Here is a 25461-nt window from a genome sequence, read left to right as displayed (position 1 = left end):
TTGCATAAATTATCAGCCCTTGTTCACGCTGTATTTCACCTGCAAGCTGTATCTTCACTTCCAGGCTTTTTACCGGAAGTTAAACTGGCTCCCAGTCCCCTGGCTTTTCTCGGAAGCTAAGTTCCAAAAAGTCATGGTAACTGCATAGTTGGCCAAGCCAGGCGATCACCCCGCGATCAATCCCAACAGCCCTACAACTCAGCCCGACGGTCTACTGATATTAATCCTTCAATTTACTATATGTTTTGATATGCCCACAGACTTGGAGCCGGTCTAACTGGAAGTTTGAGAAACGGTCTTTCAGACTAAATATATTCATTACAGGTGAAAAATCTGGCGCCAGAATTGAAAAAGTTAGTGTTACTTTCGCCGAATAACAGTGTACACGACCCTTATCTCCTTGTAATAACCCCACATCAGTTGAATTTTTTTGGATTGTTTGTCTTTTTTCGAGATTAAATTCAAACTGTAATTTCTTAGAACTACGTTTTCTTCACCCCAGAATTGCATACGTTCTTTGAATTAGGGCTTGTAAACCCTGAAGATCTCTGCGTCGAATATTTAAGCTAATGCTAAGCAGACTTAGAAATAATAGTTTAATGGCCGTTCTGTACGCTTCTTTACAACGATTATCGTGAACTCACCAAATATTGCACAGTCAGCCGTGATTCCAGTCTCATCGGTCCCGTGTGAATGGGGGTTCAGTACCCACAACACGATTAAAAACATCGAAACGTAATTATCTGAGTGAAGATGCCGTAAATGATCTGATAGTTATAACCATGGAAGGCCCAAAACTTTACGCATTTGACTTCAGAGCAGCGACGATAGAGTTCAGGCAGCAAAGAGATCGTCGGAAGTTGTAATCTAAATGTAATTAGTCAGAAACGAATACCGTCGTCAGAGAATATACACAGAAGAGTATTAAAGATTGTAAAACTCGTCCAAAAAAAAAATTGTCACTGCTGATGTTTATTGAACACTTTATTCATTGACTTTTGAACTAGTTTTCGATATGGCGTATACAGCTGTTTTATAAGTGCTTACATGTACGCATTTTTGATACATTTTACGCGAATATAGAAACATTTGCGTACAGCCTTACTCAGGTTTGAATATCCTAACGGAAGCTCTGTAAAAACCATTTATTATCCCTCGTAGAATTAATAGGAAATAACACAGCAAAAATAATTTACTAAATTACTGATCGATTTTATGGAAGACAATTCACGCGAGACAGTTTGCTGCTTGGAGACTGCTTCAAAGCACAGGTAGATTGTGAAATTTTCTAGGGTCCCGACATCGTCAAAAGTTCACTCCTAAGCTGTTCAATGCTGTATCTAATACATGTAAAATACTCAAACAAGTCGGACTTTACTCATGTGAAAATCACTGTCAAAGTGGTCGGGATTACATGCGATAAGTGACATGTCCACATCGCGACCAGCCGCTCGATAAAACGCGCCTGGGAAGTTGACTTGCATGTTTCCTAAAAAGTAGTCTTCGCACACATAGGGAACCGGCTGGGGTTATTCATCGTCGTAATAAATGTGCCTCTTTACGGCAGTAGCTCAGCGCTACCCGTTTTGGCGTAGGTCAGCGGAGCAGAAATTATGCTGTGGCTCGCGAGAATGGGGGATATGGCGATTTGACGAAGTAGCTACAGGCCCAGTCTGGCATGTTTATGGAAACATCGTGTGGGCATGGCACTTAGAAATCTACGTGGGACATTCATGCCACGCTGCTTATTACAGTGAACAAGGAAAGACAAGATTTTACAGTCATAGTCTTTTCGAAATTGTTTCAGAGCAGTCGGGTCGCCGATTACACATCGCTATGTACATGTTACATAAGTGAACAACTCACGTACCAGACTTGTTGCAAAGCATCCGGCCCTGACTATCTTTCTGGAGGGGACGTTCACTTTATCTCATAATAATAATTAAAGAATGAAAAAATATGGACAAGGTCTGGTCTTTTCAAGTTTTAGTTTAGAACTGATCAAAATCGTATGAATTGCATTGTCACTGCGATTTGCGGTTGAATTTCTTAGTGACTTGGCAACGACATTTTTGCATACCCCTGCTTTTTACCACTTCGTGAAAATGGTATCACCCATCCAACGCTAATGTACGTGATCGATCATTATACAAAGAGAACGCATAGAAAAAAACGACGCTCGCGGTCATGGGTTCAAGGACATTCACAAGGAGACATCCTCTTCGAGTCTGTCACGGATATTTTACTAGTTTTGAAAACTTATAAAAGCCAGTGTTCGAAATTCGTGGGCATTGCAACCACCCACCAGGACAGGTAACTTGAAAAAGTTGTCTTCCCGGGTAAAACTAACTCGTTCTGAGATGATTATACCTCGCAGATCAAATGTAGTAAAATTTAAAATACAAAACAAATAAAACTACCAGCAACAGACACTGTGCTCTCCATTGGTTTTATGTTCTGTTAGAAAAATTACAAATTTGAGTAAAAAATAAACAGTGAGCACCAAATAAATCCAAGAGAATGGTGCCCCGTCAATTTATTACATTTTAAACCACGTGTCCTTTCTACTCGGGTCTTGACGGGAGCGCTAGCGACAAGGAAATGAGAATCAACTTACATCTCAACAAAATTTGTTTGAAAACCTAGAACTTGCATTTTTTCCTTTACTTTTTTCACGTACGACTTTGCTCCTATGTCAACGTGATGGTACGCTAGTTTATATCTTATATCACGGGTGGAGGGACTGTGGTTATATGAGTCCGTACCAGCTAAGTCAACGGTAATAATGTTGTAGAAAATTGCAAGTGATTTCATCGGCGAACTGATTTTGCTTATAATTCCGTTTTATTTGTCAGTGAAAAGATCTGACTTGATGTTTCCGAGGTAGCCGAATTGGCGTACTATCTTACCGAGGCGCGAAGGCCAAGCTTGTCTGTCCAGTGTCCGTTTTTAAAATTATCTGAGCGCTCACGCATGCACTGTGTTCAGAGAAGTATTACACAGTTGGACTAAACTGGTCACTAAAACGCTGGATATTCATTCTCTGTGTGGAACAAAAAACTAAATAATTAAATTTACAACCGACATGTCATTATGTTGAAAAATCCAGTTCCGAAAATGAGCAATATCGCAGAAGTATTGATACCGTCATCAACTACGCAACCTGTCAGATCGGGCATTTATAGAAGCAAACATGGCTGCTACGCTCAGAAGTAAGCTTATTAGCTTGTGTCTACCGGTATTTCGTTGGTATCTGCTAAAGTGCGGGCTGCGGGTTGCGGGCTGCGGGTTGCGGGTTGCGGGCTGCGGGTTTTTAGAATTATGGCTAGATTTCTAATATATGTAATATGGCATTTAGTATATAAGAAATAAAACCTTTAGAAGGTGTCTATTATCAATAATCATGATCAGGTCTATCGTACAGTATCCCTTTTCCTGCCAAGTCCATATTTCAACATCAGGTCAAGATGGTTAAAATTAATGAAACACAACATATTCCATATTGTGTATTTTAACATAATACTGTACATTTGAAGGCTGTTGAAAACATATATGCTGTAAAATTGATTTTTGGACTGAAGATGCTATAACAGACCATACCAAGTGGGTGAAAATACGTCATGTTTCTGAAAAAAAATCAAAATCTGCTAAACTAAAAGCGGCGATTCCGAGCTGCCTGGCCATTACAAATAATTTGGGATCTGAAATCACTTTTCTTTCTTGCCATGGATGTGAGTGAGAAATAATACCAGACTGACAAAAAAAATTCGCGCCTCGGAAATGTCGCCGCTTATCGCGGAATGAAATTGTTACATTTCTAGTATCAGGCCATAGGAAGTAAATTCTTTGTAATGCATCTATTCACAATTCGGTTCTAGGGCAACACATACAGAAAATTAAACAATGCCTACTTAAATGCAATGTGTAAGGAAAGATTTGACTTCAAAAAGCGTAGAAGTGTTGTGTATTTAAATGCCGTGTATTTTTCATGAAATCTTTAAAAAGAAAAAGACGTACGACAATGGACTTAGCTTACTTTGCCGTTTCGGTTCAACCGAGGTCACGACCACAGAGAACGACATTCCGCTAACATTTTACGCGAGAATTTCAGCGGGAAAAACACGTCGGTGCGTTGACTTATTTTCAGGAATCGATCTAATAGGAATATTTTTGGATGAGTTTGTGTTCTGCAGCTCTCAATAATAGTGTATCTCCTAATATCATGAACATATTCTATGACTTGCACCTGCAGCATGATAGTTGCTCCATATGCATTTGATCCAGCGTGACTATGAAAAGTTTCCTAGGACTATTATCGTGTTCACCACAATAAAATAATTTTAAACGGCATTGAAAACGATTCTGAAAATTGTGCTTTTATCGGCGGTTGAACTAATCTGAAGTGTGAGAAGGGCATGGCATTCTATGAAAAAGTAACAAATTATTAGGCGTGTCGAGTTTCAACGAACTGAAGTTCATCTCCCAGTTCATCTGTGCTGTCAACGATCCGAAACTTACTTTTAAACTATCCATCCTAATCATAACATAAAAAGTTAATATAGCGAGTTGTTGTGAAATCTGTCTTGTGTTCATATTATAACTCATCCGTGTTCAGTCATATCATTTCGAAAGCTTCGATCTGCAGTGCGCTGTGCAACGGCGAATGTTGGATGGGAAATGGACTATTCTGACGTTGGTGGCGCTTTACCAGATGTTAGCTAAAATAACGGCATTATTCAAGAAGTTCACGGCTTTTATTCCATAAACAAATACATCTAGATACTCTTTTAGCATTCATTCTAACTACTAGCGAAAATGATACCGAAAATCACGCATTTTTTTATGCCCGCAACCCGCAGCCCGCAGCCCGCAACCCGCAAAATAGCGCATCCGTATTTCGTTGCCGCTACGCAAGACGCAGCAGTGTAAAATACAATTATGGGCTTCGGCAAACGGAGGCAGGTGTATGATCGTGCTGCCGTAAGGTGACTCTATCCGACCGGGAAAGATTACGAGATACGACAGTTTTAATATTACAATCGAGGTACACCTCTATTATATTACGAAGCACCGCTGCGTCTCTCTCCATGTGTTCGTGAAGGGACGGTATGTCAATATTAGTTCAAAGTAAAGAAATTCTGGTGTGAGAAAGTCATGTCGATGCGATGTGCAGTGATGTTTTTAAAGGCCTATACTGAGCAAGCTCCAGAAATAAATCTAAGATTAATTGCGCCCCTGAAGTATGTACGATTGCGTCGTTGTGTGCATTGTTACGTTGTACATGATTTTTGTGTATTCGTTTCGGGAATTATCAAAGTCGGGAATGGAATATGCATGGTCATGAATGTCCGAGGCAGCTCATGAATGTGCACTTATAAAAGTACATGAACATTTGTTCTCCCAATCACATGAAGGCGCGACTTTGCACAATTTTTAAATATCGGATATTTACAATCTAGTACCAAAGTTTGACATATCGACGTTTTCGGGACTGCGGTGAGATTTCACCACCTCACAGTTCTGGCCTAACCCGACTTCCAAAGACTGACTCTAGCTTCGATACTAGACGATACTAGATTCTGTCAAATCGCAAGTAAATATCCGATATATATATATATCGGAGATTTAAGCCCTTTATAGATCTAGCTAAGCCAATCTAACTTCGATATTGTATAGTCTAGTAGCCGTAAATATAGGATATCATATAAAAGTGCAATGTCGCGGTGTCCTCCCCAATCAATCTAATTGTTTAACAGCATGTACAATACTGCATTACCAGTAGAATTACGACATTGTCTTCGCTGTAACGTTTGCCGACAGTGACAAGGATAAGTTATCTCCGTCCGAGTGTAAGAGCACTATGTCATTGTCACGTACTGTAAAGTGACAATGACATGATACATGTCAAGCAACTGACAAGGCAACCTTTTCAGAATACATTCTTCTACAAAATTCAGAGTGTGTTGCGTCACCACTGAAAGCGTTGTTGACAGCCAACACGAGATTACATATCCATCGAAATTGCCTTGGTTAAAATCGAACAGCAAAGTGGCGTAAAACCTACCTATGGTTGATTCCGCCAAAGGTAAATTTCGTTAACGTTCACATTACAGTGAAATGCTTCTGTCATGATCTCACTCTTTTGGTGAGTCATTTTTAGCGGATTCATTTTAGAAGAAATATTTATCACTGCAGTTATTTTCGAAATTCCTTTAATCACGGTCCTCCACAAGTTTTGGAGGGACCGTGCTTTAATCGACAATATTGCCACTTTTATGACAACGTTATGTGATCAAGGTCATGCAGAGTCCAAAGGTCATGGGGGCCATGCTTTTTGCAATGACGATGCGATCTACACTTTCTCGATAATTTCGCGGGTTATTTATCTTACTTCTCGCCAATGTTTTCGACCTAACACGGTCCCTCCACGTGGAGGGACCGTGGACCTAACCATATGACATGCATTGCATTTACAACTATCGCGTTATTTTACTCGAATGAGAATGAAATCGTTGGGTTTTTAACAATACCGTAGCCGCTACGTGCTACCTCTCTCCATATGGTGCGGAATAAATGTGACTGTGAGACCGTATTTAGTATCGATTCGGCCCCTTGACAATCATCTGCTCGACAATTAAGCCGCGAACGAGTAACAACTTACAACTGCGTAGATATGGGTTTTTTTTTTCGTAAAACGAACTCATCAACTAATCACTCCGTTTTATTGTGTGGTGTTTATCTAAGGCATAACGCAACTTCGGAATGATTATAAAGAAAGGAAAGACGAAAAATACAAGATCTGGGTTTTCGTAATTGATTTTATTCCCATGATAGCTGTTATTTCTTGGTCTTTTCATTAGGCCCTATATGCCTGTGTAAAAAGGACGAAAGTGCATGGTTAAAACAATAATACAGTGATCGAATAATAATGTATTTAGTAAAAGTTTGTTGCCAGACTTCGAACTCGCATTTGTGATTTCATTCAGAATTAACAACGCAACTCTGAAATTGCCGAGCCATTCCCTTTATGTTTGGAAGTTCCCTTTTAAACATTTCGTTGGTATTGCAATCAATGATAAAGAAGACGTAAAATGTCGTTTGCGGACATGACATGCTCATCGAAATTGCAGGAAAGCTGGGTAAAGCCTGCCTATGGTTGATTTCCGCCAGAGCAGAGGTAAATTTCGATTGGATTCAAACATGAATTCCATTTATACCTGTCCGGTTATTGTACTCAAATGGGAATTAAATCGTTACGTTTTTAACAATAGCTGATACATGTAACCTCTCCGAACGGTGCGGGATAAACGTGAGACCGTATTTAGTATCGATTCGGCCCCTTGACCATCATCTGCTTGACATCTATGCCACGAACGAGAAACACTTACAACTGCGTAGACATGAGTTTTTCGTAACAACGTACTCATCAACTAATCACTCTGTTTTATTGTGTAGCGTTCATCTAACGCATGACGCACCTCAGAACATCATGAAAAAAGGAAAAGACGAAAAATAAAAGATCTGGGTTTTCGTAGTAAATTTTATTTCCTATGCGAGCTGTCGTTTCGTGGTGTTTTTTAATCCTATGCCTATGTAAAAAGGACGCAAGGGTGAAACAGAATACAGTAATCGGGCAATAATACATATGCATACAGTGTAATAAAACAGATTGTTGCCAAACTGAAAGCTCGCAGATACATGAATGAACAGTGTTTCTGTTCATTTTGTCAACAATACCACAACTGTACATGCTACTTCCGGTATTAGCAATTACTTCGTGGCATCGGGCCAGACCATTCGATAATGATTTTCTCGTGGACATGCACAGTGAACAACGCATGGTCAACTCGATAATGATAATGCAATGAGTTTAGCTGGGCAGTTTTGGAGCAACAACATATAATCAATCGTTCTTTTCTCCAAATGTTTGCACTATTAAACATTGACTGGGCAAAAAGTTGCTACATTTTATGATAGTAGACGAAAGGAATTGGAGCGTCAAGAACGTGACAAAAACGCGAGGTAATAGGAGTAGTTGTATGTACATTACGAAGGGCATTTTTGACATTTCTTTCCGAGTGTTTCAGCGTACGTGGACGCGTCTACGATGCGTCTTGAACGCGTCTAAATGCTATCAAAAACCAGCCGAGTCTGAATGCAAGTTTTGCTGTATACTGTTATTACCGTACACTTACAAAGAGTACAAAGGAAAAAAATGCAAGAAATGCTTTCAGGTACCCAACTTTGCCGAGATCGCTATGGTGAAAACTTGTGATCGTGATCCTAAACTCAGAGGGCGGGGCAAAAGCAAACCTTCACAAAAGGTCTGTGCGGCAACCAACTTGGGGTCATTAACACCTCGTCAATTGCCGCAATACCGCACGTTCTTTTGTTGTACATGTCGCAACTGCTGCGGGAACTATTGTTCACTTACAGCATTTACCGCAATCGAGGACAAAGAAAATCAACAGCTAAAAAAAGAGGTGTTACCGCGAAGTTACCGCACCAGCAGGTAGGCCAACAGCGCGGTAAAAGCTACAAGTTATGTGATTCTGGTACTGTAGTTTATATAAGAATTCAGAAAAAGAAAGAGTTTCTCCAAATTGTAAATCAGTAACAACAGTCTTGATATTTTCATAGTGCTTTTGAAGGATCTGTTCTGTGCTTTCATCAGTATCCATTGGCAATGGCTGCAATATCATTGTTCTTGGCATAGGTGGCACAGGAAATCCAAATCTGCAAACACATTGGCCTTTTTTCTTCAGGTTTTTGCATGTCTGTGCATTTGATAATTTATCAATTCAGCGAAGGATTCATTACTGGTATCATTTGAACATGTAATATACTGATCTATGAATTGTGTGATGTCATCATCACTATTTTCACCATATTGTGGTGCATCTTTAATCCATACAAGCATGTGTATATGTGGTGATCCTCTTTGTTGGAATTCCACTCTGTAAAAGTAATCGTGTATTTCACCAATTGGATGATGTGAGCTCATTAGGAAATCATGCATAAATCGTTGAAATGAATAGTCAAAGTGTCGAGCACACGTAACAGGGTGAGATTTTATCAAATCAGATTTTGTATTCCAAGACATGTTCAATACATCGTCATCTGTGTATTCCTTGTTGTGAACTGTCCTTCCAAGAATTTTCAATAGATGTATCCATTTAGATTCTGCTGATGAAAATGACATGAATATGTTGGAATACCAAGTTGACGTATCATGGCAAATATATCTTTCTTTGCACTCTCCCAGTATGGTGGTGAACCTCTAAGTGTCTTCAACACTCTGAATCCCTCATCAAGTCGAACAATTTATCAACATTTTGTGGTGATTGAAGCTCACCAGCTGTTAATTTGAGGCCCTTCAGATTACATTTTCGCAAACATAATGTTGCCTTGTCTTTAATCTGCTTGATTTGTAATTTTTTAGTTTAAAGAAAATGTTAGGCATCGACTTTGCAACTCTCCTATCTTTGTGTCGAAGTTCCCATTTACACAATGTACTATATAATACAGGGACTATGCGTTTCTTTTGTCTGGGTTGACCACAATATATTGTTGGAAATGAGAGCTCCTCAGAATATTTGTCTTGAAATATTCCTAGTGGTTTATTGTTCTCGCCTGGTGCATAACAAACTGCGCCATCAGAGTCTGTGTGTTGATCATATAAAGGTGACAGCATTGTATCCAGTGTGCCAGCAGGATGATCTTCCAATTTTATTTCTTCAGTCCAATTATCATCATCATCATGATCATCATGATCATTACTGTCATCTTGTTTACATGTTTGTTTGTCAGACATGTGAGAATAATCATGATCGTCATTTTCCTCACAAAATTCCTGCCAATTGTGGTTTTCATCCTTTCTGCAAACAACCCAATCTGTAGATATTGTAATCAGTTCTGCTTTATATAAGGGGCTATTTTAACTAACCAATTAGCTGCTTGTAAGACTTTCACTGGTCTGACATTCTCTACCTGATAGGCATGACTATAGCTAATCTTTCTTTTAAATTTGACAGGTATTGTCTGCGATTCATTTAAAGTTCTAGGTAATGTAGAGACAGTAGTTGATACATCAGCTATAACATTGACTATGTTACCTCTGAGACTAACTTGTCTACCTCTTGGCAATTCTCTTATTTGCATGAATGGAATGCGTAAGGCAACAAGTCTTTCTTCTAGTGGATGTAACTGTAACTCGGGGGGAATTAATGGAAATGACATGTTATTGGCCACAGAACAAGGAGGCAACTTTGACTCTTTTAAATATGAATAACAAGTTTTACATAATGGTGCCATATCATTATCTGTAGCCTGAGATGATGCAAAGGTGTTTAACTTTTCTTTAACATTATTGTAGTTCAAAACACTTTCTCTGTACCACAGCTGTTGGCAGCACACACATACAAAATTTGGGCCATTCTGAACTGCACCGTGAAAAATTTGTATCAGCTCTTCAATAGATTTGGCAGCACTACATCTTCTGTTGTTTAGTTTGTTTAATCTATCTCTCATTTGCTCTCTCTCTCTCTATATGATTTATCAGTTCTTTTAATACTTTTAATATTGGCATCTCTGATCTTTTCGCTTTCCCTGAAGACCTGGTCAGTTCTCTTTGTCTTTTTAGCATTAGCATTTCTTTCCCTTTCATTTTGTCTGTACTCATCATCACACCGTCTTAATTTCTTTGACTCCCTATTTCTGTTGTTTTCAGTTTGTTTATATACATCATCACTTCTCTTTGTTTTCTTAGCAATTAAATTCCTTTCCCTTTCAGTTTGTCTGTACTCATCATCACACCGTCTCAATTTCATTGATGTCCTGTTTCTCTTGTTTTCAGTTTGTTTATACACATATTCAGCTCTCATAGTTTTCTTAGCCATTGACATCTCTTTGCCTTTCAGTTTGTCTGTACAGTTCATCAGCTCTCATAGTTTTCTTAGCATTGACATCTCTTTGCCTTTCAGTTTGTCTGTACAGCTCATCAGTTCTCATAATTTTCTTAGCATTCATATCTCTTTGCCTTTCAGTTTGCCTGTATGCTGGATCAGCTCGTTTATTTTGCTTGGCTGTTAAATCTCTTTGCTTTTCGCTTTGCCTAAACTCTATTTGTTCTCTCTTTTCTCTCTTGGCAATCATGTCTCTCTGTTTCTCTATTTCTCTATAATTTACACAATGTTCATTTTGCGGCATAGAAGATTTCTCTGTTTGTACTGGTCCAAAACTGTTTACATTTATTGCTTGTGACAAATTTTGCTCTGTGCTTTGCAGAAAGTCATAGTGACCACTATCAATTTCTCCTTCAACACGGATTGCATGATACAAAAGATGTATACTTACAGAAGAATTACCAACAGTCTCTAATGGTTCACTTAAAGTGTCAAGATGAACTGCAATATTAATGTTATATGCAAGCGCTGCAGCATTTATTTCAATGTCCCCTCCATAAGTTGCATTACCTGGTTCAGATCTGGACATATACTGCCTATAGTCATCTTGAGAGACAACATGCCATCTTTCATATTCACCTTTAATTGGATCCTCATATCTGTCCCAATGTTCAATTACATAGTCAACAGTATGTACTCTTATTGCATGATGATGATCTTGTGTTCCATAGAGTCCTAGACTTATAGCACGGAACAAGCAATTACCATCACCTTCGACATTAACCTTTGTGTAACATCTGTGAGGAGTCTGCAACTGTCTTTTTCGTTGCATGTACAATTTACTTCTTTCATTTTTTGCTTTTATGCTCAGTTTTTTTACTCTCATTGTACTTTTATAGTAACGTTGTGTTATGGGTGTGCTTAATATTATAATAAGTTCTTACAGTCAATTCAAGCACTTGTATAGGAAGAAAAATTAATAATTTGACTGATGTTGCTTATTGCTTCCTTGATTTCTTCTGATGCTATGACAAGTGAAACCTTAAAAGTTGAAGTATTGATGAAAGAATGATTGTGTTTGTTGAGATTGTAGACTATGAATGTGTTATTGCTTGTCAATATTGTGCAGTTTAGACGTTGAACCCTTTCACTACAAAATTTAGGTCCAACTTTATTGGGGAAGCTGGACCTAGACAGAACAAGCGACCTAGCGGCCGATATAGCTCCGCTGTGTTTCTGTAGAGAATAACTATTTTTGACACATGTTGATGAAGAAGGTGGAAATCTTTGATAGCTCAATGCAGTGGCCAGAAAAAAGTGGCTAAAATAAGCTACAAAAATACGCAATTGAAGATTTCATCATACTTTGAATGTATCACATAGGATCATCCCTAAGAACATGTCAACCAAAGCTATCTGATGAGTAGTTTTTGAGAATACATTTTTTGACCAAAAATGGCAACAATTGCCTCCAAAAGTAAAAATTGCAGATTTCATCATAATTTCAAAAGATCAAATTTAGTTCATCTATAGAAACCTGTATACCAAATTTCAAAGCTGTTAGACAAGTACTTTTTGAGAAACGCATTTTTTTACCAAAAATAGGAAAAATTGCCCCAAAAATTCAAAATTGCAGATTTCATCATTATTTCAATAAATATCATTTAGTTCATCTATGGAAACCTGTATACCAAATTTCAAAGCTATCAGATGAGTACTTTTGAATATACACATTTTTTGACCAAAAATGGCAAAAATTGCCCCAAAAATACAAAATTACAGATTTCATCAGAAATTCAATATATATTACTTAGCTCATCTGTAGAAACCTGTATACTAAATTTCAAAGCTATCAGACCAGTACTTTTTGAGAAACACATGTTTTGACCAAAACTGGCAAAAATTGCCCAAAAATTACAAAATTGCAGATTTCATCATAATTTCAATAATTATCATTTAGTTCATCTGTAGGAACCTGTACACCAAATTTCAAAGCTATCGGATGAGTAGTTTTGGAAAGACACATTTTTTGACCAAAACTGGTAAAAATTGCCCCAAAATTACAAAATTGTAGATTTCATCATAATTTCAATAACTATCATTAGTTAATCTGTAGGAACCTGTATACCAAATTTCAAAGCTATCGAATGAGCAGTTTTGGAAATACACATTTTTTGACCAAAAATGGCAAAAATTGCCCCCAAAATACAAAATTACAGATTTCATCAGAAATTCAATACATATTACTTAGTTCATCGATAGAAACCTGTATACCAAATTTCAAAGCTATCAGACCAGTACTTTTTGAGAAATAAATTTTTTGACCAAAAATGGCAAAAATTGCCTTAAAAATGCAAATTTGCATATTTCTGCACAATTTGAACAAATAGATCATCCCTAGGGACCTATGTACCAGATATCAAAGCTATCTGACTGGCAGTTTTGAAGAAGAAGATTTTTAAAGATTTTTTTACCAGAAATGACAAAAATTGCCTTTAAAATATAAATATGCAAATTTCGCCACGATTTGAACAAATCTGACTGAAGGCACCCTAAGCAAACTGCATATCAAATTTCAAAGCAATCGGACAAGCGGTTTCAGAGAAGAAGATTTTTTTACCAAAAACACCAAAAAATGCCCCAAAAATACAAATACGCAAATTTCACCACGATTTGAACAAACTGAAGTGAGGTCACCTTAAGTGAACTGCAAATAAAATTTCAAAGCAATTGGACTTGCGGTTTCAGAGGAGAAGGCAATTGTTGACGGACGACGACGGACGACGACGACGGACGACGACGGACGACAGACGACGACGGAAAATCAACCTATTTGATAAGCTCCGCGTCGCTGACAGCGGAGCTAAAAAAGCAGTTAAAAGGGTTGTCAGTTATAAGTAGACAATGATAGAATGTGGTATGACTGTTCTTGTTTATTATGAAGTAAATGAATGCCAATTTTCAGAAATTGTAGAGAAATGTCAGTCTTCCTTATATATTCAGTACGCTGAAGTAATTCTATTTGATTGCAAATAATCTGCCTGTAAACAATACTCTTGTTTCCTATCAGGAAGTAAATGATAGAGCACTAACTTGTGTGCTGTTAAATATTCACGGTATAATTTCACAATGTACACTGAGGAAGACAAAGACAAAACTTTACTGCCTTATTTTTTTCTTCTGCAAGTTAACACTGAATATTATCAATGTCAAATCAGTTGTGATCTAAATGCGAAATTAACCACAACAGTGTTTGCTCAAAGTACTATCAGCAATGTTGTAACCAATGCTTGTTGACTATCAATTTGTGATCTTGAACGCGCCTCTACAGGCAGTCTGTACCGTCTATGGGCAACTGTGCCTCAACTGGGCAGTCTGTGCCTCTTATAGGCAAGTGATTGTGTTGTACCCCTTTGGGCAAGTTATTGTTTGCGCCTCCTATGGGCAAATGATTATTGCGCCTCCTATGGGCAAGTTATTATTGCGCCCTTCCTATGGGCAAGTTATTATTGCGCCTCCTGTGGGCAAGTTATTGCTGTGCCTCCTATGGGCGAGTGAATTTCACCACGTATATGGCCTCCTGGTATAATCTGTTAAAGAAACAAAAAATCAAAGTAAGACATCCATTGCATCCTGTTAAATATACATATTTGTACCAGTGAAAAAAATTGGCAAAAAAGATGAATTTGATGTTTTACAACATGTAAAGAACTTATTCCATTTTTTTCATGGAAATTATTGACCAACAAGTTCATCATTGATGACACGACACCATTCCTACAAAGGCAAGTTTGCATGACATTGGTCCAGGTATGTCAGACATATCTTTGTGAATGGCCACAAAATATAACATAATGGCTGCCTGATGGCATTGATAGTATCAAAGAACAAATTGAAATCGGTTTGGGCATGTCTGAAATATCTACCTAGATGCCTGAATGCACACACAATGAAAAGCTGCATGGACTAACAAAGAATGGCAAAAGTGAATGAACTCACACAAAAAAATATGTGGATTTAATTGGAATGTCCTAATGAATGCCCTGTGGTGATGTAATCATCAATAGACCACTTCTGCAAATGAAAAAAAACATAACACCAAGGATTAAAATGACCACTGTCATAAATTTTGTTGACTCCATGAAGTGCCATATAATTTACTAGAACAGTGATACAACATTATCGAAAGCTCTGTTAACATTTCTCACACAACTTCCATGTCCAACAATCTCTTCAAATAGCTATCTTAATGTTTTTGATGTGTGTATGACATGTCATTTTGTTTTAATGAAATATAAGGGCAACACACGGATGTAAATCTCATCAAATTAAGTTTATCTTTTAGGACCCATTTAAACCTCATTAGTTCACTCATAGAGTATACTTTTCATGAATAATAAATGAATTCATGGTTTATCATCACTTTGTCCTGTGACATTTCATCACATTACCATTTTGTCCTCATAATGATTCATTCAACACTCAAAGCTGGATAAGAAAGGGCACTAAAATTAATCTGCATATTACTAAACTTGTGTAATTTTTTACAAGCTGTACTTTAGAAAATTGTCAAAATTTACAGGATGGAAAGTCAGGAAATCTCCACACTACACACACACACTAATTGATCAGTTCCTACCAGCCGACAGGCTTTATTGATCTATCAACAATTACAGTGGTGGCCTACTCACAGGATCTTGCAAGCAATATTTGTCTGGAAGTTATGAATATGATGAATAAATGTCATTTTTTTCATTATACAAGCCTTCCTACAAGCCTCCACCTATGGGGTGGACCATTTGATATCCTGGGGGGGGGGGTCTGGAAGATTTTTGGGGGCATTTTACATTCTTATTCTTTTGATGGTAACGCATTTTCCAAGCAAAGTCTTTGCCACTGAGTACCAACCATCGAAATTCAGTAGCTTGTCCCACATTATAGGAAACTAAAAAGTATGTAAATGATCAGACATATTATTATGACGATATCATGAAAATATTACCTGAAACCCTTTCGGAGCACCACAACAGACCCTATACACAAACAATAATATTAACTATTCATCATTGCTACCAGTGTACCTAGAATATCCATGTCCCCGCGACATCTACGAGAACGAAAACTATTGCCCAATCTAAAATCCCTAACCCTAATCTATGGCTTTGCCACGACAAAATTAGGTGCCACGACAAAATTAGCCTAACCAGCCTATGACTCTCGTCGATTGTCACAAAACAATCTTTACGTGGACTATTTTTATGAAATAGTAATAACATTGACACCAGTCAAGTTGTTATTCTTCGTGCAGGACCTCTCGTGTACGCTAAGGGATACGCTGTCGGGCCGGACCCACGTGGGTTTTGGACACAGTGCAGCGTACACAGAAATCTACCCGACCTAGCTAGCTCTGCGTACCGTGCTGTGTGTTTCAGGTGTTACACGGCCCCCACCACATCTAATGGATGAATTCTACAGAGGAGCCAGCTTAGCTGACATTGGCGCACGCCAAGAAAACATTTAATCACAGAACAGTGAAGCGTAAAGTAATGGATTCTTTCAATCATGGTACAGACTTTTTAAGGTTTGTGACAGAGGGCCTTGTCTGCCTTCTTACAATGAAGCAACTACAGCTGTCATCTCTGAACAGTCGACCCCAAGACTCACTTTATAATGAGCCAACAAACGTGCGCCAGAAAATCTCAAAAGCCGTTGCTCAAAAAATATGGGTCTAAATGAATACAAAGGATTTGGAAGACCTCATTAGACTAGATGAAAGATGTGATGATAGTGGCGGAGGCCGTGTAACGCCCGAAACACACAGCAGGGTACGCAGGGCAAGAGCCGACCGTACAAATCTATGCCATGAAAAAGTCAAGTTCGGAACTACAGCTCCCAGTCGCGATCAAGTCACAGTCGCGCTCCTTCTCAATTCTTTTGATGCATGTACCCACAGGCGTACGGAATGTTTCCTAGATCGTCGTCGGATGGGAAGTGACTGACACTGTACTGTGAGGCCGAAGGCCGAACCTCGGTACTGTATAAGAATACAAGGTATGTCACGGAAAAATCGAGCAGTGGCCCGAAACAAACGAAATAAAGCATCTACCTCAAAAAAATTACATCGACCAGTCGGAAATACCGGTACCTTCAAACTTTCAAATCTTTACTCTGGTTACAGAATTCTTTCAAATCTGCCAGTTATGGGCGATAATTGACTGTCCGGCAAATACTCGCACTTGCATTGCCACTCCGCCATTTTGAATAGCTGTTTTACTCCCGAAAGCCTTTGGGAGTGGACGAGTGACCCTGTGACCCCACAACCGCTAAATTCAACCGTTAACCGTTAGGTAAATTTCATACTGTCAGTGAATACAACTTCAGCAATCAGGCAACAAGGCAATCAACGCAAACCATGGGAAAGTTTATGCTTGTGAATCCCGCCATCTGACATTTGTAAACAAACTCTTCACGGGGTCACTCGTCCACTCGCAAAGGCTTTTGGGAGTAAAACAGCTATTCAAAATGGCGGAGTGGCAATGCAAGTGCGAGTATTCGCCGGACAGTCAATTATCGCCCATAACTGGCAGATTTGAAAGAATTCTGTAACCAGAGTAAAGATTTGAAAGTTTGAAGGTATTTCCGACTGGTCGATGTAATTTTTTTGAGGTAGATGCTTTATTTCGTTTGTTTCGGGCCACCGGTCGATTTTTCCGTGACATACCTTGTATTCTTATACAGTACCGAGGTTCGGCCTTCGGCCTCACAGTACAGTGTCAGTCACTTCCCATCCGACGACGATCTAGGAAACATTCCGTACGCCTGTGCATGTACCGTACTATTCACTTTCTCAACCGTAAACTCAAAGCGTCCAAGTCAAATCGTGGTATCGAACAAAGGTGCATACATCAAATCACGACATAGAATCAACACATCACACACAAATTACTTTGAATTACTTACCGACACCACACCGACAGTCCATCAAAATCACGCTTCAGAATTTGTACAGCAAAAAGCCGGATAAGCGTACTCACAGCACAGAAAGGCTGTGGAGACAAGCGAAGAACTATGTGCTCGTTATGATATGACGGTATAACTTGATTTACGCGACGATGGCGGGGAGACGAAATGTACAAGTGCAGTAAGACTGGCTTTATGCCGCTAGGGTTTGTGGGTAAAATGTATCCAGCTGTAGCCAACCTGGACAAGCACATTTCACAGCGCCCTCAAACAGTCGATTGTTTTCACTTGTCATACGCGGCGTAACAGAAAAATTAAAACTTTCATAACTTCATTAATATCCAAGCCACGCCCACCAAAACCTTTTCAGTTCTAGCCATTTGAATTCTGAAGATGTCTACCAAATTTGACTGAAATACGTTCAGCCGTTTTTGAGAAAATGGACCAACAGACAGACAGACAGACAGACACACAGACAGACAGACAGACAGACATCGCTGCGACATATGCTCACGTGTTCACACGTGAGCAAAAAACGATAATTATCACTTTCTAAATAGCGTTCTAAGTTTAGAAATTAGCTGAAGTTTAGAAAATCGGGCCTTGGGTGAAAAAAATTTGTTCGAGGATATGTCGGATAGAATCAGGAAAATACTGTATCAGTTTTGCCAAGCGGCAAATCCAAAGCTCAAATGTGAAACCCGCGAGAAAAGCACCCCTTATTGAATTGACCATTTCAACGGGCAAGAATTGAATGTCATGAAGTAGAGAAATGTGGCTCTGAGTGAGCGATGACGAAAAATTGTGAATGTTTATTCTTTGACCGTCAAAAACAAAGACTGTCAAATAGCCACCGCTAGTGTTAATGACAAATAAACCAGATGTGTGACGTGAAGACGAATGTAAATAATCAAGCATGACCAAGGTGTGTTAGACACAGACAAGAAGAGGGTCAGATAGTTCCACGACAATCGTGTCCATTGTGGTGCAAATTAATGCTAATAGCCTTGTCAATGCCTCATTAACATTAACTTCAAGCACAAATTGACGCGCGCGATCGTAATTGAACACACCTTGGTCATTAGAACTGTGGTAGTATTGTTCCATTTTTGGTTTAATGGACAAGCTCATTTGAGCTTTGGCTTTTAGAACTTGCTTCTGGGGGAAACTGATAGTATTTTCCTGGTTTTACAAGAAAACTCCTACATACTCACACTTTTTACTTTAATAAAAACACTTTGGAATATACAGATGACAACAGAAACGTTGTATCAGCCTTTTTTCCGACATATTCTTGGAAAAGTTTGCGGGACTTCATCTCACGCACTCCACATTTCACTGTGAGCACGCAGCCTGGAGATGGCAGCCTGGCCGGCAACACTTTTGATAGGGCCAATGCATTTCAGCTTTGGCTTTTAGAACTTGCTTCTGGGGAAAACTGATAGTATTTTCCAGGTTCTACAAGACTGCTCCTACAAGCTCACACTTTTACCCTTGAAACACTAGGGAATATACAGATGACAACAGAAATGGTGTACCAACGTTTTTATCCTCGGAAAATTTTTTCCACTGACTCCGACTTTCTAAACTACAGCTAATTTCTAAACTTAGAACGCTATTTAGAAAGCGATAATTATCGTTTTTATCCGATATATCCTTGCAAAACTTTTTCCACTCCATACCCGACTCTCTAAACTACAGCTATTTTCTAAACTTAGAACGCTATTTAGAAAGCGATAATTATCGTTTTTATCCGATATATCAAGGAAAAATTGTTTTCACTTCAGGGGGGAAACTGATAGTATTTTCCTGGTTTTACAAGAAAACTCCTACAGGCCCCATTTTCTGAATGATTCAATCTCTTACTGTGAGCACGCAGCTGGAAGATGGCGGCCTGGCCGGCAACACATTTGATAAGACCATTAGCATAAATTTGCATTAATCAGCACAAATGGACGCGAACGTTGTGGACAAATCTCAACACACCTTGGCAACCACAGGGGCAACACGTTTAATAAGGCCCTTAGCATTAATTTGCACCATTACTTAATCTGCACAAATGGACGCGATCAAGATAATCTCAACACACCTTGGTCATTTGAAATGTGGCAGTATGGTTACTTTTATGTACATTCGTCTCCACGTCAAATATCTGGTTTATTTTTCATAACACGTAGTCTAGCCGGGTGGTTATTTGACAGACTTGTTTTTGACGGACAAAACAATTATTTACAATTTCTCTTCACAAATTGTGTTTATGCTGACTCACTGTCATATTTCTCTACTTCGTAACATTCAACTTCTTGCCAAACGCAATGGTCAATTTTATAGGAAGTATGCTCTCTCGGGGTCTATTGGCCAAGTCATATTTGAGCTTTGGATTTTAAAACTTACTTCTTGGGGAAACTAATAGTATTTTCCTGGTTCTACAAGACTACTCCTACAAACTCACACATTTTCCCTTGAAACACTGGGAAGACATTACAATAGAAATGCTGTACCATCGTTTTTATCCGACATATCCGGTGAGTTGTTTCTCAACGTAAAGTTCAACTTTCTAAACTACAGCTAATTTCTAAACTTAGAACGCTATTTAGAAAGTGATAATTATCGTTTTTATCCGATATATCCTTGGAAAAAAATTTTCAACCTAAGTCCCGACTTTCTAAACTTTCTAAACTTCAGCTATTTTCTAAACTTAGAACGATATTTAGAAAGTGATAATTATCGTTTTTATCCGATATATCCTTGGGAAACTTTTTTCACTCCAAGCCCGACTTTCTAAACTACAGCTAATTTCTAAACTTAGAACGCTATTTAGAAAGTGATAATTATCGTTTTTATCCGATATATCCTTGGGAAACTTTTTTCACTCCAAGCCCGACTTCCTAAACTACAGCTAATTTCTAAACTTAGAACGCTATTTAGAAAGTGATAATTATCGTTTTTATCCGATATATCCTTGGAAAAAAATTTTCAACCTAAGTCCCGACTTTCTAAACTTCAGCTAAACTTCAGCTATTTTCTAAACTTAGAACGATATTTAGAAAGTGATAATTATCGTTTTTATCCGATATATCCTTGGAAAAAAATTTCAACCTAAGGCCCGACTTTCTAAACTTCAGCTAAACTTCAGCTAAACTTCAGCTAATTTCTAAACTTAGAACGATATTTAGAAAGTGATAATTATCGTTTTTATCTGATATATCTTTGGGTAAAAATTCAACCTAAGGCCCGACTTTCTAAACTACAGCTAATTTCTAAACTTAGAACGCTATTTAGAAAGTGATAATTATCGTTTTTATCCGATATATCCTTGGAAAAAAATTTTCAACTTAAGTCCCGACTTTCTAAACTTTCTAAACTTCAGCTATTTTCTAAACTTAGAAAGCTATTTAGAAAGTGATAATTATCGTTTTTATCCGATATATCTTTGGAAAAAAATTTCAACCTAAGGCCCGACTTTCTAAACTTCAGCTAAACTTCAGCTAATTTCTAAACTTAGAACGATATTTAGAAAGTGATAATTATCGTTTTTATCCGATATATCCTTGGGAAACTTTTTTCACTCCAAGCCCGACTTTCTAAACTACAGCTAATTTCTAAACTTAGAAAGCTATTTAGAAAGTGATAATTATCGTTTTTATCCGATATATCCTTGGAAAAAAATTTCAACCTAAGGCCCGACTTTCTAAACTTCAGCTAAACTTCAGCTAATTTCTAAACTTAGAACGATATTTAGAAAGTGATAATTATCGTTTTTATCCGATATATCCTTGGGAAACTTTTTTCACTCCAAGCCCGACTTTCTTAACTACAGCTAATTTCTAAACTTAGAACGCTATTTAGAAAGTGATAATTATCGTTTTTATCCGATATATCCTTGGGAAACTTTTTTCACTCCAAGCCCGACTTTCTAAACTACAGCTAATTTCTAAACTTAGAACGCTATTTAGAAAGTGATAATTATCGTTTTTATCCGATATATCCTTGGAAAAAATTTTCAACCTAAGTCCCGACTTTCTAAACTTCAGCTAAACTTCAGCTATTTTCTAAACTTAGAACGATATTTAGAAAGTGATAATTATCGTTTTTATCCGATATATCCTTGAAAAAAAATTTCAACCTAAGGCCCGACTTTCTAAACTTCAGCTAAACTTCAGCTAATTTCTAAACTTAGAACGCTATTTAGAAAGTGATAATTATCGTTTTTATCCGATATATCTTTGGGGAAAAAATTCAACCAAAGGCCCGACTTTCTAAACTACAGCTAATTTCTAAACTTAGAACGCTATTTAGAAAGTGATAATTATCGTTTTTATCCGATATATCCTTGGAAAAAATTTTCAACTTAAGTCCCGACTTTCTAAACTTTCTAAACTTCAGCTATTTTCTAAACTTAGAAAGCTATTTAGAAAGTGATAATTATCGTTTTTATCCGATATATCCTTGGAAAAAAATTTCAACCTAAGGCCCGACTTTCTAAACTTCAGCTAAACTTCAGCTAATTTCTAAACTTAGAACGATATTTAGAAAGTGATAATTATCGTTTTTATCCGATATATCCTTGGGAAACTTTTTTCACTCCAAGCCCGACTTTCTAAACTACAGCTAATTTCTAAACTTAGAACGCTATTTAGAAAGTGATAATTATCGTTTTTATCCGATATATCCTTGGGAAACTTTTTTCACTCTAAGCCCGACTTTCTAAACTACAGCTAATTTCTAAACTTAGAACGCCATTTAGAAAGTGATAATTATCGTTTTTATCCGATATATCCTTGGAAAAAAATTTCAACCTAAGGCCCGACTTTCTAAACTTCAGCTAAACTTCAGCTAATTTCTAAACTTAGAACGATATTTAGAAAGTGATAATTATCGTTTTTATCCGATATATCCTTGGGAAACTTTTTTCACTCCAAGCCCGACTTTCTAAACTACAGCTAATTTCTAAACTTAGAACGCTATTTAGAAAGTGATAATTATCGTTTTTATCCGATATATCCTTGGGAAACTTTTTTCACTCCAAGCCCGACTTTCTAAACTACAGCTAATTTCTAAACTTAGAACGCTATTTAGAAAGTGATAATTATCGTTTTTATCCGATATATCCTTGGAAAAAAATTTTCAACCTAAGTCCCGACTTTCTAAACTTTAGCTAAACTTCAGCTATTTTCTAAACTTAGAACGATATTTAGAAAGTGATAATTATCGTTTTTATCCGATATATCCTTGAAAAAAAATTTCAACCTAAGGCCCGACTTTCTAAACTTCAGCTAAACTTCAGCTAATTTCTAAACTTAGAACGATATTTAGAAAGTGATAATTATCGTTTTTATCTGATATATCTTTGGGGAAAAAATTCAACCTAAGTCCCGACTTTCTAAACTTTCTAAACTTCAGCTATTTTCTAAACTTAGAAAGCTATTTAGAAAGTGATAATTATCGTTTTTATCCGATATATCCTCGGAAAAAAATTTCAACCTAAGGCCCGACTTTCTAAACTTCAGCTAAACTTCAGCTAATTTCTAAACTTAGAACGATATTTAGAAAGTGATAATTATCGTTTTTATCCGATATATCCTTGGGAAACTTTTTCCACTCCAAGCCCGACTTTCTAAACTACAGCTAATTTCTAAACTTAGAACGCTATTTAGAAAGTGATAATTATCGTTTTTATCCGATATATCCTTGGGAAACTTTTTTCACTCTAAGCCCGACTTTCTAAACTACAGCTAATTTCTAAACTTAGAACGCTATTTAGAAAGTGATAATTATCGTTTTTATCCGATATATCCTTGGAAAAAAATTTCAACCTAAGGCCCGACTTTCTAAACTTCAGCTAAACTTCAGCTAATTTCTAAACTTAGAACGATATGTAGAAAGTGATAATTATCGTTTTTATCCGATATATCCTTGGAAAAAAATTTCAACCTAAGTCCCGACTTTCTAAACTTTCTAAACTTCAGCTATTTTCTAAACTTAGAACGATATTTAAAAAGTGATAATTATCGTTTTTATCCGATATATCCTTGAAAAAAATTTCAACCTAAGGCCCGACTTTGTAAACTTCAGCTAAACTTCAGCTAATTTCTAAACTTAGAACGATATTTAAAAAGTGATAATTATCGTTTTTATCCGATATATCCTTGGGAAACTTTTTTCACTCCAAGCCCGACTTTCTAAACTACAGCTAATTTCTAAACTTAGAACGCTATTTAGAAAGTGATAATTATCGTTTTTATCCGATATATCCTTGGAAACTTTTTTCACTCCAAGCCCGACTTTCTAAACTACAGCTAATTTCTAAACTTAGAACGCTATTTAGAAAGTGATAATTATCGTTTTTATCCGATATATCCTTGGAAAAAAATTTTCAACCTAAGTCCCGACTTTCTAAACTTCAGCTAAACTTCAGCTATTTTCTAAACTTAGAACGATATTTAGAAAGTGATAATTATCGTTTTTAGCCGATATATCCTTGAAAGAAAATTTCAACCTAAGGCCCGACTTTCTAAACTTCAGCTAAACTTCAGCTAATTTCTAAACTTAAAACGATATTTAAAAGTGATAATTATCGTTTTTATCTGATATATCTTTGGGGAAAAAATTCAACCTAAGGCCCGACTTTCTAAACTACAGCTAATTTCTAAACTTAGAACGCTATTTAGAAAGTGATAATTATCGTTTTTATCCGATATATCCTTGGAAAAAAATTTTCAACTTAAGTCCCGACTTTCTAAACTTTCTAAACTTCAGCTATTTTCTAAACTTAGAAAGCTATTTAGAAAGTGATAATTATCGTTTTTATCCGATATATCCTTGGAAAAAAATTTCAACCTAAGGCCCGACTTTCTAAACTTCAGCTAAACTTCAGCTAATTTCTAAACTTAGAACGATATTTAGAAAGTGATAATTATCGTTTTTATCCGATATATCCTTGGGAAACTTTTTCCACTCTAAGCCCGACTTTCTAAACTACAGCTAATTTCTAAACTTAGAACGCTATTTAGAAAGTGATAATTATCGTTTTTATCCGATATATCCTTGGGAAACTTTTTTCACTCTAAGCCCGACTTTCTAAACTACAGCTAATTTCTAAACTTAGAACGCTATTTAGAAAGTGATAATTATCGTTTTTATCCGATATATCCTTGGAAAAAATTTCAACCTAAGGCCCGACTTTCCTAACTTTCTTAACTTCAGCTATTTTCTTAACTTAGAACGATATTTAGAAAGTGATAATTATTGTTTTTATCCGATATATCCTTGGAAAAAATTTTCAACCTAAGTCCCGACTTTCTAAACTTCAGCTAAACTTCAGCTATTTTCTAAACTGAGAACGATATTTAGAAAGTGATAATTATCGTTTTTATCCGATATATCCTTGGAAAAAAATTTCAACCTAAGGCCCGACTTTCCTAACTTTCTAACTTCAGCTATTTTCTTAACTTAGAACGATATTTAGAAAGTGATAATTATCGTTTTTATCCGATATATCCTTGGGAAACTTTTTTCACTCCAAGCCCGACTTTCTAAACTACAGCTAATTTCTAAACTTAGAACGCTATTTAGAAAGTGATAATTATCGTTTTTA

The 25461-nt window shown here is 37.1% G+C and overlaps 2 long non-coding RNA genes across 2 annotated transcripts in view; one reads left to right on the top strand and one right to left on the bottom strand.

Annotated features, from left to right (window-relative positions):
- Positions 1 to 25461, top strand: part of LOC139132764 (uncharacterized) — a 220931-nt gene that overhangs the window by 160065 nt on the left and 35405 nt on the right. The gene's annotated exons all lie outside the window — the stretch shown is intronic.
- Positions 13818 to 18025, bottom strand: LOC139132757 (uncharacterized). Its single transcript, XR_011552403.1, has 3 exons — positions 17865 to 18025; positions 14904 to 14978; positions 13818 to 14494 (listed from the first exon to the last, which is right to left on the bottom strand). It is a non-coding gene; the product is annotated as an uncharacterized lncRNA (long non-coding RNA).

The sequence above is a fragment of the Ptychodera flava genome, chromosome 5 (genome assembly GCF_041260155.1).
Source record: "Ptychodera flava strain L36383 chromosome 5, AS_Pfla_20210202, whole genome shotgun sequence".
NCBI lineage: Eukaryota > Metazoa > Hemichordata > Enteropneusta > Ptychoderidae > Ptychodera > Ptychodera flava.
The sequence above is the reverse complement of the archived record's forward strand: the minus strand, read 5'-3'. Positions and strand labels throughout refer to the sequence as shown.